The 16292-nt window shown below is 36.8% G+C and overlaps 1 protein-coding gene across 2 annotated transcripts in view; it reads right to left on the bottom strand.

The window, feature by feature from the left end:
* Window positions 1-16292, bottom strand: part of LOC103897674 (heparan sulfate glucosamine 3-O-sulfotransferase 1) — a 116103-nt gene that overhangs the window by 44358 nt on the left and 55453 nt on the right. Inside the window, exon 1 of one of the 2 annotated variants that reach the window (XM_009277785.2) lies at window positions 15773-16137. The exons of the other annotated variant lie outside the window; for it this stretch is intronic. The gene's annotated coding sequence lies outside the window, so the exon portion shown is untranslated. Of the gene's footprint in view, window positions 1-15772; window positions 16138-16292 lie in introns of those variants that run through there. 2 annotated transcript variants of the gene reach the window in all.

Here is a 16292-nt window from a genome sequence, read left to right as displayed (position 1 = left end):
ATATTTCAATTATTAAACTGCCTTTATCTCAACCCATGAGTTTTCTCACTTTTACTCTTCTGATCCTCTCCCCCATCCCACCAGGGGCTAGTGAGCGAGCAGCTGTGTGGTGCTCAGTTGCCGGCTGAGGTTAAACCACAACAAAGGTACAACAGTATTTTGAACCTGTCTGTGTTTTCACTGGGAGATAATGTGAATCTATGACTTGAGCACACGAAGTAACTATTCTCAGACAAACACACACAGTACACCTTAATCTGCCAGATAGGATCTGAGGTCACACCAATATAAGAAAATTCAGGAATATGAATCTAAAATATATTGATCCATGTGTACACATACCTCTTAAGAAATAAAATGGCCGTTCAGTGAAATACACTGAATGGAGACAAGGAAGAAGTGTTATATATCTATTGACTTAATATGATTTAAATAAAAGTGTTTAGTTCAGTTTAACTTTAAATGCTCCTATGTATATATGAGTTAACAAACTTCTATGACTTCAACTTATTTATGTATATAACTCTCCCTTTTCTTTTTCCCCAGCTACAGTACAGCTGTACTGAGACAATGCTTTATACACCAGGTATTCTTCTAATAGATCCTTCTATCCGTCTGCTGGTCAGCACGCTCCAAGATTTTTCCATTCAGTAGATACCCTCCATTTTAGTCTTGCCTCAGAGTAATATTACATATCTGCATTTAACTACATCTGACAGTTATTAGCCTGAATACTTAACTAATCTAAGTTCTTTTGTACAAAATGTGACTGTATTGTTTCTCCCAATTTAGCATAATTTGCAAAGTTGGAAGCCTTTCTTTCAACACCACAATCCAAATATCACCTAAAAGTAATTAAAGTTTTCCCTATGCCAGCTCCTTAGAACATTCTTAATCTGAAAAAATAAATGTCAATATATTGCTTTTCTTCTGCTGAGGTCCTTTTCAAAATTTGATATCCCATGGGCTTTTTTAAAAAAATATTTGTCTCATTTAACTATTTTTTGAATATATGGAATGTATTCAATATTAAACAAACACCCGTCTCAGAAGTACTCAATGCAAGCTCAATTTAAGCAACTGTAACTTCAACCACATACGACTCTATGGATTTCAGCAGAACTAATGTTATGTTTGCAAGTACTCATGCTAAAGTGTCTGGTGAAATCTGACAATCAAAAACCACTGTGTTTCAATTACTAAAGTGAAGAAGGTCTATTACCTGCCTTCAGTGAAAAACAAGAGGAAAAACATCATTAGAGTAAAGCTCTATTCTGTTTACTTATAAGCAAGCCTAGGAAAAAGCATCGTGAAGATATATTAAAGTACATTAATATATAGGACTAGATTCTTTAAGCATGAAGCCAGAATTTGAAAAATTGACTCCTTTAAAGTCAATCTAACATTCAGAAACATTAAATATCAGTTCTCCGTAAATAATTTTTTAAAAATACACCATTTGGTAGCACAAAACTGAGAGCATCCAAAGTCACCAGTCAGTTCTGAGACTGTGCTGGTAGTAGCACTATTGGACATTCAAATCTCTACTTCTTTACTTCACTCACGTGTACTCTACTAAACAGACAGCTTTATTGCCATCTGAATACTTCCCAGGTCTTTTCCCCAAATAGTGCACTACAGCAAATCAGATAATTTCCAGCTCTCCCATTGTAACCCCATTTGTCCAAGGAACTCACAGGAAACAGACAGGACAGAGTCTTCTCTCTCAGATGCTTTTGGCACACATTAGCACAGCTCTCCTTGCTTTTTGGGTAATGCCAATGTCACCATTCTTCTCTAACTGGCAGAGGAGGCATTCAGGAGACAATGGGAAACCAAGAACAATTGTATTGCCTGGAGGGACATGAACATAAACCTTCCACTATACCTGCCCATCCATTTTCAGATGCTGGAGGAAAATCAGGAAAACAAGGTCCATTCCTCACACATTTTGTGAAACTATTTCACTTTGCAGGCATTAACTAACCAACCCAAGATCAAAAGTGAAATTGTCTCTGAGGCAACTGCCCTTAAAGACAGGAAGATCTGAGGTGCAGTCCACTTCTTCAGGGGAGGGATATGGGCGCTATGGCTGTATTCTCCATCTCATTAATATTTAAAATAATAAACCAGTTTCAGTGTAAATGTCCAAATTCAACGTTCTACCACAAAACATTCCATGAACTAACAGTGTGGACACTCTCCCAGCAGGTAGAAGGTGTGGATTCAAAAGCATGTAGGAGACAACCCAGGTTTGAAATCCTGAATGAGTCCTATGCTCGCATACGCTGTACTACTAAATTATATACTCACTGTCATAGCCAGTAGCTACTACACAGAAGTGAATGATAATATACTGAAGATTCCTTCAGAAAAAATTAACTACCAGCATCTATATCTTTTGGCATCCAGTTACTTCCAAAATTTTTTACTTTAAGGTGTGACAAAAATGTCCCAAATCCAAAGTTCATTTACATCTCAAACTGGTCAGCTGAAGATTTGTTCACCAAGAAATACGATGCTATACTCTACAGACAGTTTCTGCTGCATCATAATAAAGACAAGTTTCTCAACATTAAATGAAAAAAAAAAAAAAATTTACCAGTGCAACATATAAGCAAAATGTGGCAAGACAAAGCCCTGATTCTGCCCAATTTACTGCAATTCAAACACCAGGTGAGTACCCAAACCACTGAATTATTGATTTTGTCAAAATACAGGTGAATAGGTACAGTTTTGACAAACTAGTGTCATCTACTGAGAAACATTTCAGAAGAAAATTCCACCCCAAGCAGCACTAATCAAAACCTGCAGTTCAACAGGGTTTGAGGTTTCATTTCAGAACTCATAAAACCAGATCTGGGAGATTGGAAGGTAGCAAAGAATGACAAGAAGAGAGCAAAAACAGAACTGGAAAGTAAGTGTGAGGAAAATAAAATTTAAAAAATTAAAACAGAAAACCCACCAAAAAACCCCAGAGAAGCCAGGAAAATAAAGCATAAATATGTGCCAAGGGAACCACAGACTTAAATGAAAAAAACTGAAAAAATAGACTGCATAAAAAGAAGTCTGCACTAGATATTGATTATACTTAACAACAGACAACAGGAAACAGACAAATGAACAAGAAATCAGAACTCATAAGAAATGTAAAAACTGTACTAAAAAGAAAACATGACTAAATTACACTGAGTGTTCCTCCTTCAACACAGAATAAAGCATCTTCTAAAAAAATAGCTGCATCATATATTAAAGTGAGGAAGAAAAACCTTACCATCAGCAAAGAGGTGGGTGGGACTTTCTTCTGCCATACTTGTCTGAGTAATGCTGAATAGGCCTTAGAAAGGATTGTGTAGTTATTCTGGGGGAAAACCACTTATAGCCCTTCCCATCTCACTCAGCCTTCCTAAACTCATTCCCTTGACATTAAATAAAAAGGGACCAATTTATAAAACTTCAAATAGGCAAAATGTTTTCCTTATGACCTTACAAATTAGATTGCAATATTCAATATTCACTTTCCAGAGCCATCCCACATTAAACAGGAACGTATTAAAGTTAAGTAGGTATTTACTCAGGACCAAAATTAGAATAAGTTAGACATTAAGAGGTCAAGATAAAGGTATTTTATACTTGGATACTTAGCTAACTGCAAGGTAGAATTCATGTTCTGAGGAATTCTGAAGCTTCAGTAGTACAAGAAATTATTCCACTTAAGAAGCAAAATTCCTTAGGTAATTTAGAAAAGGGGAAAGAAGTTTTCCCCAAGCTCTTTGTTAAAAGAAAAGAGATTTTCCATTGTTAGGTGAACAAACTCCCCTAGCTATACAGATTTCCTGCTGCCAGCGTGGTAAGCTCTGCCTTACAACTGGGATTCCTCGGACCTGTAGTTCCCTTAAAGTCAGTTAGAAGTAGGAAAGACAGTAATTCTATTACAGAGAATTAATATTTTCTCATGAAATCCCCAAGCTCTTTGTTAAAAGAAAAGAGATTTTCCATTGTTAGGTGAACAAACTCCCCTAGCTATACAGATTTCCTGCTTGCTGCGTGGTTGGTTCTGTCTTCCTTCTGGGTTTGCTTGGTCGTGTCGTTCCCTTAAAGTCAGTTAGAAGTAGGAAAGACAGTAATTCTATTACAGAGAATTAATATTTTCTCAGGAAATATTAAGCTGAAGTAGTGTGTCAACAGATACATTCCCTCCAAAGTTTCTGACCAACCCTACACTGATACCTAAAATTCCTTCATGCCTTACATAAGTACATTTTTAAGTGGTAAAAACAAGCTCACCTCAATTACACACTGCAGCAGATTTAAACCACTGTACATGAGGCATGCTATTCAGTGAAGACCCATATTGAACATCTCTCATTCAATAGCTACAAAACCAAAATTTAATTCTGAGTCATCCCTAAAGCTTCCTAGCTAACAGCTCACTGTGTATGCTTTGGTTGCTCCATCTGTTTAAAAAAATAAGATTATAATAAGATATTAAAAATAAACATTGTTATAATCTTATTATCCTCATAAAAATCTACAAATGAAAAATTATAACGTATTTGTTGCTATTATTAAATGTGCACAATGAACAGCCTTCATGGGACCAGGATCAACAGCACATGACTGCACAGGCAGAGGCTGCATCAAAATACTAATGCACATATAATAAGCTATATGCAGAGACAATGGTACTTTTAGATTCATAATTTTTAAAAATTACTCTGCAATCCTAACATTCTTCTTTCTCTGAAACTTTTTAGCAAGGGATCTTTTATAGATAAATTCAAAATCATCTCCATCAAAACAAATACTTGCAATTTAAGACCTACACAGTTATTTCCTTCCTCACATATATATACACAAATGATTATTTCTGTTTAATAAATGAGAATACCCTAGGATCACAAAAAGTAAATTAGAAACAACAGAGCAGCCCATATTTCTTTATCTACAGTGTAAAGTAATATGATCAGCTTGCACAGGAATAACAAGTTAAAACATGTATAGTATTATTCCATAATTGGCCAAACAGTTAATTGCCTTAATCAGTATATATCATATTATCTGATTTTTTTTTTAAATGGAAATTTTACACACTGAATATTAGAGTTTTTACAGAAACAAAACAAAACGCTTTAACAGCATTTCCTTCTAGAGCAAGCTAGCACAAATTTAAATATCTCCCAGCGGGCAATATAGAGCTATGTTCAATGCTTGTGTATTTCTATTGGCTTCCTTTTGATTAAAGGAAACTGCTTCATTATAGAAGCAAAGTAGAACAATTCCTTGGAGTATTAAAGCACAATATTCTGTGCATATGACCACACAAGGATTCAAAAGAAAAGAGACACAATGCTCTTTTCTGAATACCTGATTACCTGACTTTGAGGAACGACTCTTTAGTGAAGATTTATATTATTTCCTTTTTCTATAACTCCATATGTAATTATTGTAACAGTCCTCTTTTCAAGATAAATTTAGTTTTGAAATTTCTGTTTTCTATCACTGGCACTATTTATGCTATCAGGATACAGGAGATAAAGTACAAGCATAAAAAGCCAGCCATCAAACATTTAAATAAATGTCTTAAACTTCCATAACTTTGTTGAGGGGAGATTAAAAAAAGGGTGAAAGCAACAAAAACATTCAGCTCTCTAACCTGCTAAAGAGGCCTAACCTCTCAGGATTTTTTGCAGTGTACAGGCATGAATCTTTAGGATCCAGAAACTTGGAGCTAACGTAAGAATGCAGTAGAGTATGAAAACAACAAGCCTTTTCTTTTTCTTCATTCTCCAGTGCACATGTCAGATTTTGAATTCAGAAAATCCTAGAAGCACAAAAAGGTCTACGCATTGTAGGGATATTTCATTTATCTACCATAGGAGGGGAGGGAAAAATATCACAGCCAGAAAATCAGTGCTGCACAGGTTACCAAAACTACTGGAAGACTCAACATTTAATAGTATAGAACAAAATCGAAGCCATAAAATGAAATTCTGTAAATTAAGTAAACAGATTAAAAAAACCCCAGCAAAACACCATCTAACTAAATTGAGCTATTTATTTACAGAATAAACTAAAGGTAGCATGTGGTACAAAGGAAGCAGCGTCAGATCTTTCCGAGACTGACAGAACCAAATGTTTGGGGATTAGGTCTAAACGATGTCCAATGGTTGCAACCTAGGAAAAAAAAAAAAAAATCTTAAATGCTTATTTTCATACTTCATCTTAGGAATCTATCACTAGAAAGTGTCAAAGCTGACAACTGCAAATGATTTTCCATCTTAAACTTGACAGTACTTCCCTTTATAAATGGTACAATGGGAAACACGGTGGCGTGGGAATTAATGTGAGGCAAGTCCGGAAGATGCTTGAGAATCTGGCTGTTATAAGACATGAACTTTTTTATCCTGAGAATTATCTATGTTTCCTTCGTATATGACAAGGTCACAAGATAAAATATTTCATTACAATATCCGTGTAAGGCTTATTTTAAAGAATTAGTTTATCTAGAAACAATAAATAACAAATTCTGAAGTTCCAGTCAAAATTTAATTTTTTGTATTTTGTGTTAAACTATTGTTTGCAAGGCTTGACTGCCTTTCATTTAATAAGGTCTGCTTACTGTATAAAATGCACAGAACAGCTTAGCTGAGTAATCTAGCATTTTTATGGCTATGATTTTAACTAGTTAAGACAAGGAAATAGATGACAGCTACTTTCTTTTTAATCTTACTGTTCAAGTAAAGCTGTAAACCTTTTCCTTCCAGAAATAATCCTCAAACTGATTGCTGTCAACTGATTGCTGGAGGGAAAGTCTGTCAACCAAGGAGGGTGGAGACAGGAAAGACAAGCTCCCTCTTTCCATGTGTAACCACCTTTCCATAAAAATGGAAGCTAAATCTAACATAATCTCTGTAAATTAAAGATCTATTCTGCATGAACTTTTAAAAAATTGTTCTGTACAGTAGCCAACACATTAATTCAGGAAAAACTAGATCCGACTAGACTCCCTTATCAGAGAGACAAAATGTTATTCAAGTGTTCGGAATGAAACCCTGTATCTTTTTTACTTAAAAATGAAAGCATATCTTGTAAGAGCTGATTTTGGATACTGAGGGATATAGTCTGCTTCAAACAATTTATATCAAAATTCAAACTCCTATCAGATTTCTAGGTCTAAAATATATTGGCCTATACCATTCACTTGTAGAAGATCACCTACCTCCTTCAGAGGGTGTAATGAAGATCATTAATATCTATAAAGAGTTTTGTACCTAGTAAGCACTATATAAATGCTAAATTATGACAAGGACAGAAGTAGCCCAGTTTCTCTCTATCCAGAAACTAAAAAGTTATGCTCAGTATTTGGATTATATTATTCATTCATGTCTAAAAACCAGTATCTCTACTAACTGATACTTTGCCATTTATCAACACAATCTATCTCCTTATTATCTTGCTTTTGAGCTTTCAAATTTTTTCAGATATCCACTAAGATCCCATTGTAAATAAATACAATCTTAGAACACATTTTCTATGGTTGATCCCTGAAAAAAAAGGAAAGTCTTCTGTCTGCAGTTCATACAAATTTTAATTAGGCATCTTTTTTTCTCTTTAAACACTTTTTAAGGTGACAAAAAGGTAAGGCTTTACTTGCAGAGTCTTAAATGCAATACACAAAATGGTAGGTTAGCACTGTGAAGAATCATAATAGGGAAAAAATATTAAATAATTTTCTCCATTGTTCTGCAGGTAACGTGTAACATTTTACCTAATTATATCTTCACCCTTTATAGCACCAGTTGAAAAGGATTTGCTCTGCCTTTCCAAGTTCAACAGATGTACAGCATTAACAGGAAATTTTAGACAACAACAAAAAGAAGAAAAAACAAAAGCAATTATTTTTCTGAAATTCAGATGATGAGCATATGCATTTATATTGATTTTGGAATTAAAGAGAAAGGCTAGAGCTGCGTACTTGCACATTAGTGCCCATTAGCACTTTTTCGATTCCCACCTGTTCACTGCAGCTTAGATGCCGAGAGCCAGTTCTCTCCAAATTCTGGAGGCATCCTGAGATGCCTCAGCATCACACAGAGAAGTAAAATTCTTCCATTTTTCTAATGGAGTTCCTACAGGATGTGAATTCAGAATCAAATTGCAAAGACTAGATTGCTTCTCAAAATCAGTGTCAAGGTATTAAGTTGAAAGTATAGTTAGCTCATCAATGTGACCCTAGGACACCGTATCTTCATTTCAAGGAGGAGAAAAAAGACAATCAGCAGTTTCAGTATTTTAAGTACTACCTTTTACAGTGTTCTGTAAATGGAAAGCTTTCATTTGATGAAAAGGTTCCTTTTCCTCACTCTTCTATGCACACACACACACACAAAGAAAATACAGCTTTTTAGCTAAAAGTAAATGCACCAGTGACTTGCTAAGCCAACAGAAAACTCCTTCTGTTCAAGCAATATTGAATAAATTTTCCTGAGACAAAACAGCTTGATCCTAGACCAAGCTTAAACAGAGCACTGAGTATCACCCTAGAAATCTTAAGCTTTGCTTACAATGAGGGTAGTCCAGTGTCTCTTCTGCTCGCTGCTGCTGGCAAAGCAGGCGAGTGTGGCATTGCAAGAGGAAATGTGGAATACAGATGCAAGTTTTCTCAAGCTTTTTTCACCATCTGAAGTAAGCATGTATTTAAAAGCCCTTGCATTTTTCTAATGTAAGATACGCAATTGCTTCAGCTGAATGAAAGGCCATTTAGGCTTCATGAACTTCAGCCATAGCCTGATTAATTCACCCCCATTTCACAATCAGTTTTAAGACTACACATTTCAAAATCTCCATAACTATATCAAGCCCAGAGGGTCCTTCTCCCTTAAAAATGAGGAGGGGAAATAAATTTAATGCAAAAAAATGCAGCATCTGTGTGACATATAAAATAACACTATCTTCCCTGTCAAACACATGGTATGGGTAATTCACACTCATCCACTAAAACATAGACAAAAGGACAACTGTCAATTAGTGTGTGTATACACACATGTGCCAGTGCTATTAAATCAGAACAAGGAAAGATGGTGAAAAGACATTTTTATCTGTTAATTATCCTAGCCACACAGCACTAGTAATCTACATTATTACTGATGAAGTATGGAAGTGAGGTGAAATGAAAACTGGTGGAACTGCTGGGCTTAGAGGACTGTGATCAGTGCCACAAAATTCAGCTGGAGGCCAGATACTAATGGTGCACCCCAAAGGGTTGATATTGAGGCCAATGCTGTTTAACATTTTCATTAATGACCTGACTAATGGGACTGAGTGCACCCTCAGCAAGTTGGTAGACCATATGAAATTGGGAGTAGTTGTGCTGCCATTCAGAGGGACCTCAGCAGGCTGGAGCAATGAAGTTCAGCAAAAGGAAATGCACATTCCTCACCCAGAGAGGAGTAACCCCATGCACTAGTAAAAGGCTAGGGACCAACCAGATGGAAAGCAACTGGGCAGAAAAGGATGTGGGGGGTCATGGTGGACAAGAAGTTGAACATGAGTGAGCGAAGTGCCCTTGCAGCAATGAAGGCCAACACCCTCCTGAGCTGCATTAGGAAAAGCACTGCCAGCAGGCTGAGAGAGCTGATCCTTCTCCTCAGCACCCGTGAGGTCACATCTGGAGTACCGTGTCCAGTTCTGTGCTCCCCAGTACAAGAAGGACATGGACATACTGGTGTGTATCCCTTAAAGGGCCACAGAGATGATATGGGGATTGGAGTATCTGTCATATGAAGAGAAGCTGGAAGAGCTGGGATTGTTTAGCCTGGAGAAGGCTCAGAAGGGATCTTATCAGTATGTATAAATACCTGATGGGAGGGAGAATAGAAGACACAGACAGACTCTTCTCCGTAGCATCCAGTGAAAGGACAAGAGGCAGAAGGCATAAACAGAAATACAAGAAATTCCATTTGAACACAAGAAAAAACATCTTTCATGTAAGGGTTGTCCAACACTGAAACAGGTTGCCTAACGAGGCTGTAAAGTATCCATCCTTGGAGATACTCCAAACCCAACTGGAGATAGCCCTTGGCAACATGCTCTAGGTGACCCTGTTTTGAGCAGAGGGATTGGACTAGATGATCTCCAGAGGTCCCCTCCACCTTCTCCAGTTCTGTGATTCTGTGGTTATATATCCATTTGATCTTTTACATATCATTACATATGTAAAGGCAAACTACTGCTATTTAGCATGATAATGTTAACGTCCTATCCTGAATTTTCAATGTATCACTTACATGACATACTCTGCCTTCTTATCTATAATTAAAAATTTTAAGTATAAACTAAGAGTAATACTACACCATCATATTTCCATGGAAATCTTATTACACTTCAGGGATTAAGCAAAATCAACACTAGCGAAAGGTTTAAAAAAAAGTTGCAATGTCAAAATGCAATAAGAGTAAGATTAATGCAAAATACTACTTATATTTAAAAAAATGAAACATTTAGAAAATACAGTTTTTTCAAAACCCCACTTTAACTTCATTAATGAAATGTACCCATATTCTTACTCCAGCTCAAGTTACTCAAGCCATTGCAGCACATATGTCCCTTTAGTAGCTTTTCCACTTACTTCACATTTCAGTTAGAAACACCTATTTCATTAATATGAAGGGCTTACCTTTCTTCTCCAGGCTTAAAAGCTCCCTAATCTATTTGTTAGTTTTAGCAAAGGGGACTTAACTGCATTTTTTTTCCCTAGAGAAGTTTCTTCAATATTTGAACAGAATAGATTCTTACATTAATAACTAGAAAAGCTAGACTTCTAAACATGCATGAAAGGGTAATGGCTTTTTGAGGCTACAGATGGAGGTGCAATCCTGCAGCAACATTAGCAAAATATTCTGGTCAATTCCACAGTTTCCATTCAAAATTTTGTAGGCAGCAGGAAGACTGATAAAGCTCTGGTAACTGTCACTTGTTTCACAGATACCAGTAGAAATAAGGACTGGATTGAAAATAGGAACCTGCTTTAACAGACAAGAAAGGTCTACAAAAGAAAGACAGACACCCCAGCAAAAACAGAATCCTGGAGAGATTCTTCACTTTTGAGGTCAAGGAAACTTGGATGTAAAACTGAGCAAAGGGCTTCAAAGCCCTTTTGGCAGCAAGACATGATTTTCTTCTGTGGAGCCACATGAACTAGCTGTCATCCTAAAGTGATATCTAGAGAATTACAATATGTTCAAATCATTTCAACAAATTTACTTATCACAAATATAGGTCAGTCTGTTATTTACCAGAATAACCTAAATAAATTTTAAATTATGCAGTCTCAATTACTACTTTCCGCTTCTATAGTACATTTTCAGTAGTAATTCAATGACTCAGTTTTCAAGTGTTGCCCATGTCATCATGAAAATCCCACTATATTCCACCTCTATCCCATTTTTTTGTTAAGTCCCAAGAAAACACCATCTGAGCAGCTGGACATAATGGACAGTAATTGTAAGGGGGGAATGAGGGAAGAAAGAAGCAGTAGGGACACAAAGCTGACTTAGGAAATTAAACCAAGTATTAAAAAAAAAAAAAGTGTTTGGATCAGTCCCCTGTTCTCAACAACTAAGGCACAATGGCTTTTGAGCTATTAAATGATGCTTCCTCCCCAGATTATGAATGGATTGGCCACAGGGTAGGGAATTTACAAAGGACCTAGTATCATCATCAGCAATCTGTAGTGTACTACTCCTTTTCAACAGTGAGTAGCAAAAAAAAGCTAGATCAAAGTGGAGAGTATATTGGAGAGTAGAAAACGTGGTGCTTAGGTGTAAGAAGAGAGAAGCAAGTGACCTAGGCAATTGTTATCCTGACTTCAACGTATGAAAAGTTGGGGTTTGCTTTTTTTCAATTAAAAGGTAATTAACAATAAGGAGGACAATTTAAAAAAAAATCAGGATAATTTCAACATAACTTTAAAAAGACATATTAGTCTGGAACAAGTAAATTAACTTTTAAAAGCAAATATTAAGGCAAAGGAAATCCAGAGTCCAATCTCTCCAGATTTCAGTAAAGAATTTGATATGTTATCACCCAGCAATTATTTACTGAGTTGGAAAAGATAGGTTGTAACACAAAAATAAAGTGGATATAAAACTGACTAACGGTGACATATTGAATGGACTTATTTAAAATCCTTCTTCAGACTCATCTTATTTCATGTCTGTGAACCTGGCAAAAAGTAGAGGCGTTTTGATAAAAACTGGTTACAGGAAGCACTCCTGATACACGGGAGGCTCTCGCTAACTTACAGAAGAAATTGGAGGACCATTGGGATAGGCATATTAGAAATAGGAAAATATTTAGCAACTCTTCAAAGCCACATGATTACAAATAGCAGAATTTCTGTGATTACATGGTGTCTTATCATTTGAGAGCAACAGGAAAAGAGAAATCACACACCCATGTCTAGTCTGCTGCAAGAAGATTAAGCCAACGTGGCATACCTGTAAAACAAACTTGATCTTCACCGATATCTGATAAAGTATTTTCAGTAGACCGAGTGGAACGTTAGCACTATTATTCAAGACTTTGAGGAAACACTTCAGGTACAAAGTATTTGATGCAGGTGAGGTACATTCAAAATTCAGGAGAACCGAGTTACTAGGCTCTCTATCTTCCTATTTATTCTATTTTACTAGACAGACTAAAAGGTGCTTGCTCTGCTTATTTGATCCTAGCACATAAAAGCTGAGGAAGGCACATGATCAATGTTTATAATTTATTGAGGGCTACACACCAAGGCAGGAGCTGTTTTTAACTAACAACATTGAGATATTAAAAATTAGGAATCAAAGAATATATTTAGGCTGGAAGTTCAAAGAAAGTTCTAAGCATTAGGAGAGAGGTTTTGAAACATCTTTCCAGAAAGAGCAACAGGGCAAAGTACTTAACTGGCTTTAAGGTGGACTGTGGTGACCTTATTGCTGGGATAAGGTAAGATTGTTGCCTAACTCAGAAAGGCCTTTCCTTCAGCCCTGAATTACTACGGTGAAGAACTGCTCCCTATTCTGCTCCTCCCCTTCCCAGTCTTTTTGTTCCCACTATTCCCACTAAAGTTCAACTGGGGCTATGAGAGGACTACATGCAATTTTTTATCTTTAAGAGAAAAGAGTCTTAAGACTTAAACCCCTACCCCTCTAGCTTACAGGTTTTTATAGCATATTGCATCAAAGCAGATGACTAGAAGCTCTCCTTGAGACCAAAAGATTTAATCAGCAACTAAACAGAGCAGTGCATTGCAAACATACTGAAATGATATTGCCTTTTCAGGTCTTCATTAAATATTTGTCCTCCTTGCCAGTTTAATGGATTCCTGCTTACTATATAAACAGCCAAAAAAGAAATTTGATTGTACTCTATGCATATACACCTCAAATGCTGGACTATCCTTTCTATACTGATGTTGCTATCCAAAAACTTCACATAAGCTTCTGTTAGGACTACCTGTGCCCCTCCTAACATACCACTTTTATGTTAATCATTGAACAACCCATTCAAAAGTTTTCTTATGGCAGTGCGTAATCTAAAAACAGCTACAGAAAATAGAGAGGGCATATTCACATGGCTACAGGTACAGACCAGTTGCCACATAGTTATTTGTATAGCATTAAGAGAACATGAAGCAACATTGCAGGCAGCTAACTCCTCCATTCAGCTCCTTTCAAAGCTATGTCCATCAAGAAACGTGCAGTGCTATGGTTTCATGACACAAAAAGCATGCCTCAACCTGTTGCAAATGTTGAAAAGGTAGGCGGGTCTGTCGTTCACTGAAGTCACCAAGCCCACAATCCATTGTATCAAACACAATCAAGTCATTACTGTACACACAAAGTCTGGTGACTGTAAACACATTCCCCTATATCCTTCTGGCTGACAAATGATTTCTTCATTCTAGATTAGAAAAGACGCAAATGCTTTTCCAATGTAACTTGATCCACACTTTGGCAGTCAAACATAAATTTCACTTAAAAATGTACACTGGACTGAAACTTAAGCAATGACAGAAATTGTTTAAACCCCTAATTTTTCAGAACTTCCATGTTATCCATGTATGACCTACACAGCCAAAGCACTAGGCAGAACAATGCCAGTTAAACAGAAAAAGTATTTCTACTAAAGTGCTATCTCAGACCATTAAATGTCCACCACTTAGTACACTTTGGCCACTTTGGGGACCATTGTTCATGATAGCATTTCCAGTTAGAGACAGAAGAATCAGAGAAGTAAACAAATTGCTCTCCTGTTCCAAGTTCAAAGATTAAGTTCACCTTTATTGACTGTCATTTGACCTCTACCATCGCTTTTTCTGTGATAAACCTCAACAACAGATTCTCTCTTAATTGGTTTGTTACAGACTAGACTGAGGCTTCCACCTTAAATGTCATAAAACTGCTGTATATCCGAGTATGATTTAGTTCAACAATGACATGCAGTCTTGGATTTGACAGAAAGACTCCATTTCAAAATGTTTCTTCCCCTCTGACTAGTCTCCTTTTAAATGTTTGTCTTTTTATTTCTGGCTTGTGCTTATTTTTGGCTCCCTTACTTCCTTGCTGTAGAACAGCGATAGGAAAACTACTGCATACACGCCTTGTTTTCAAAGTAAGCATATTGAGTGGTTAGCCTAGCTCCTATGTTGTTGCTTACCTCATACATTTCTGGGTTATTATTAGTTTATCTTACTAGTATAGCCCTCTTTTGCCACACACATACACACACTTGTACAATAAGCTCATAACTTATGAAACTTGCAAATCACATGTACTGTTGAAGAACACAAGCTCCTCAATTCCCTCGTTCTGATGACATGACTTAATGCAATGTGCAGGCTCCATCTATAACACACAACATCTTTTTAATCAGAAAGCAGTATTTTTACATAATTGGAACAAAAGAACTTAATAATATTTGCCATTTACAGTATTCTCAAAAATATGTTAGGCTACTAAAGCAATTAACCACAATCTAAATTAGTTCTCTCTGAAATGACAAAACCTCAGTGTAGTTTTGCCAGCAACAAAACTAGTCAAATATATGAAAATTCACTGATGTCATAAAACTAAATTATTAATAATTTCTACAACATGAAACCATGATCTTATCAGCTTAAAACCCTCCTTTCCTTTTTATGAAGAAATACCTGCCACAGGAATAAATATCCCTAAACACAAACATCTTACCGAACAGTAGCTCTCCCAGTTCAGCTCATTTAACAGGCAAGTGCCAAGAACTATTACAGTATTGCCCCAGAGGCAGTAAGTGAAATTCTTGGAAGTAGCCTATCACATTTTTAAAGTTTTTTTTTCCAAAGGATGGAAATGATCAAAGCAGACATCACACAGATTTTAGTTGCTGTAGTTGAGAAAGTCAACCTTTGGAAGTTGTGGTCTCTCTAGTCCAAGTTTTCTCCATTCTGTATCTCAGAAAATATGGTTTTGTACAGACTAAAAGCTGAAAGTAAAATTTAACAGCCTGGTTATTCACAGTCTTTCCATGTGTAGCAAAAATAATAGGACATATGTGAGTCTAAAGCATCATCCTTACACTGTCAACCACTTCCAACTCTGCAAGAGATTTCAGGCTATAACGTGTAAATCATTACTACACGCTCTAATACTACTTTCTATTTAATCAGAAGAGAAGAAAAATCCCCTCTAGAATTAAAATAAATAACTACAGTTTAGTTTTAAATGAAATGATGTAGTTTATATCTGACCTGAGTTTCAGTCTTTTCCTAGTGGGAAATATAAATTCAGCGCTTGGATACATAATCCTACAGCTCTCAGAAGCCGACTCCACCGCGAACACTTTACATGATTTATAGCTCTCCTCCAGATTCAGACGACGAGTCTCGGCGGAGCAGGTGCAACGGGGTGTTTTCTCCTTCCTTCCGAGATCATTCCCTCGTATGTAAATTAATTAGCAAGTCTTCATCACTTTCGCGTAAGCGGGGAAGACGAAGCTAATGGATTATCAGCGTTTAGTTTCTCCCACGGAGCGGGTGACCCGGCTGCCCGGCGGAGGGAGGGGGCTCCCTGTTGTTACTGCTGAAGCCACAACGTTTTTGACAGCGTCAGCGGCGATAAAAGTGAGCCTGGCTCCCGCACAGTTATGCCAAGAGAGCAATTTTTAAACCACGGGCAGGATTTGGGGGGAACCTCGGGGACGCGAGGCCAGAACCTCCCCCGCGCTAACGCGGGCATTTCTCCCCCCTCTCCCGGCAAGTTAAAACTGCC

This window comes from Aptenodytes forsteri, unplaced genomic scaffold (genome assembly GCF_000699145.1).
Source record: "Aptenodytes forsteri isolate BGI_AS27 unplaced genomic scaffold, ASM69914v1 Scaffold15, whole genome shotgun sequence".
Taxonomy (NCBI): Eukaryota; Metazoa; Chordata; class Aves; order Sphenisciformes; family Spheniscidae; genus Aptenodytes; species Aptenodytes forsteri.
This window is presented reverse-complemented; position numbering and strand designations above follow the sequence as displayed.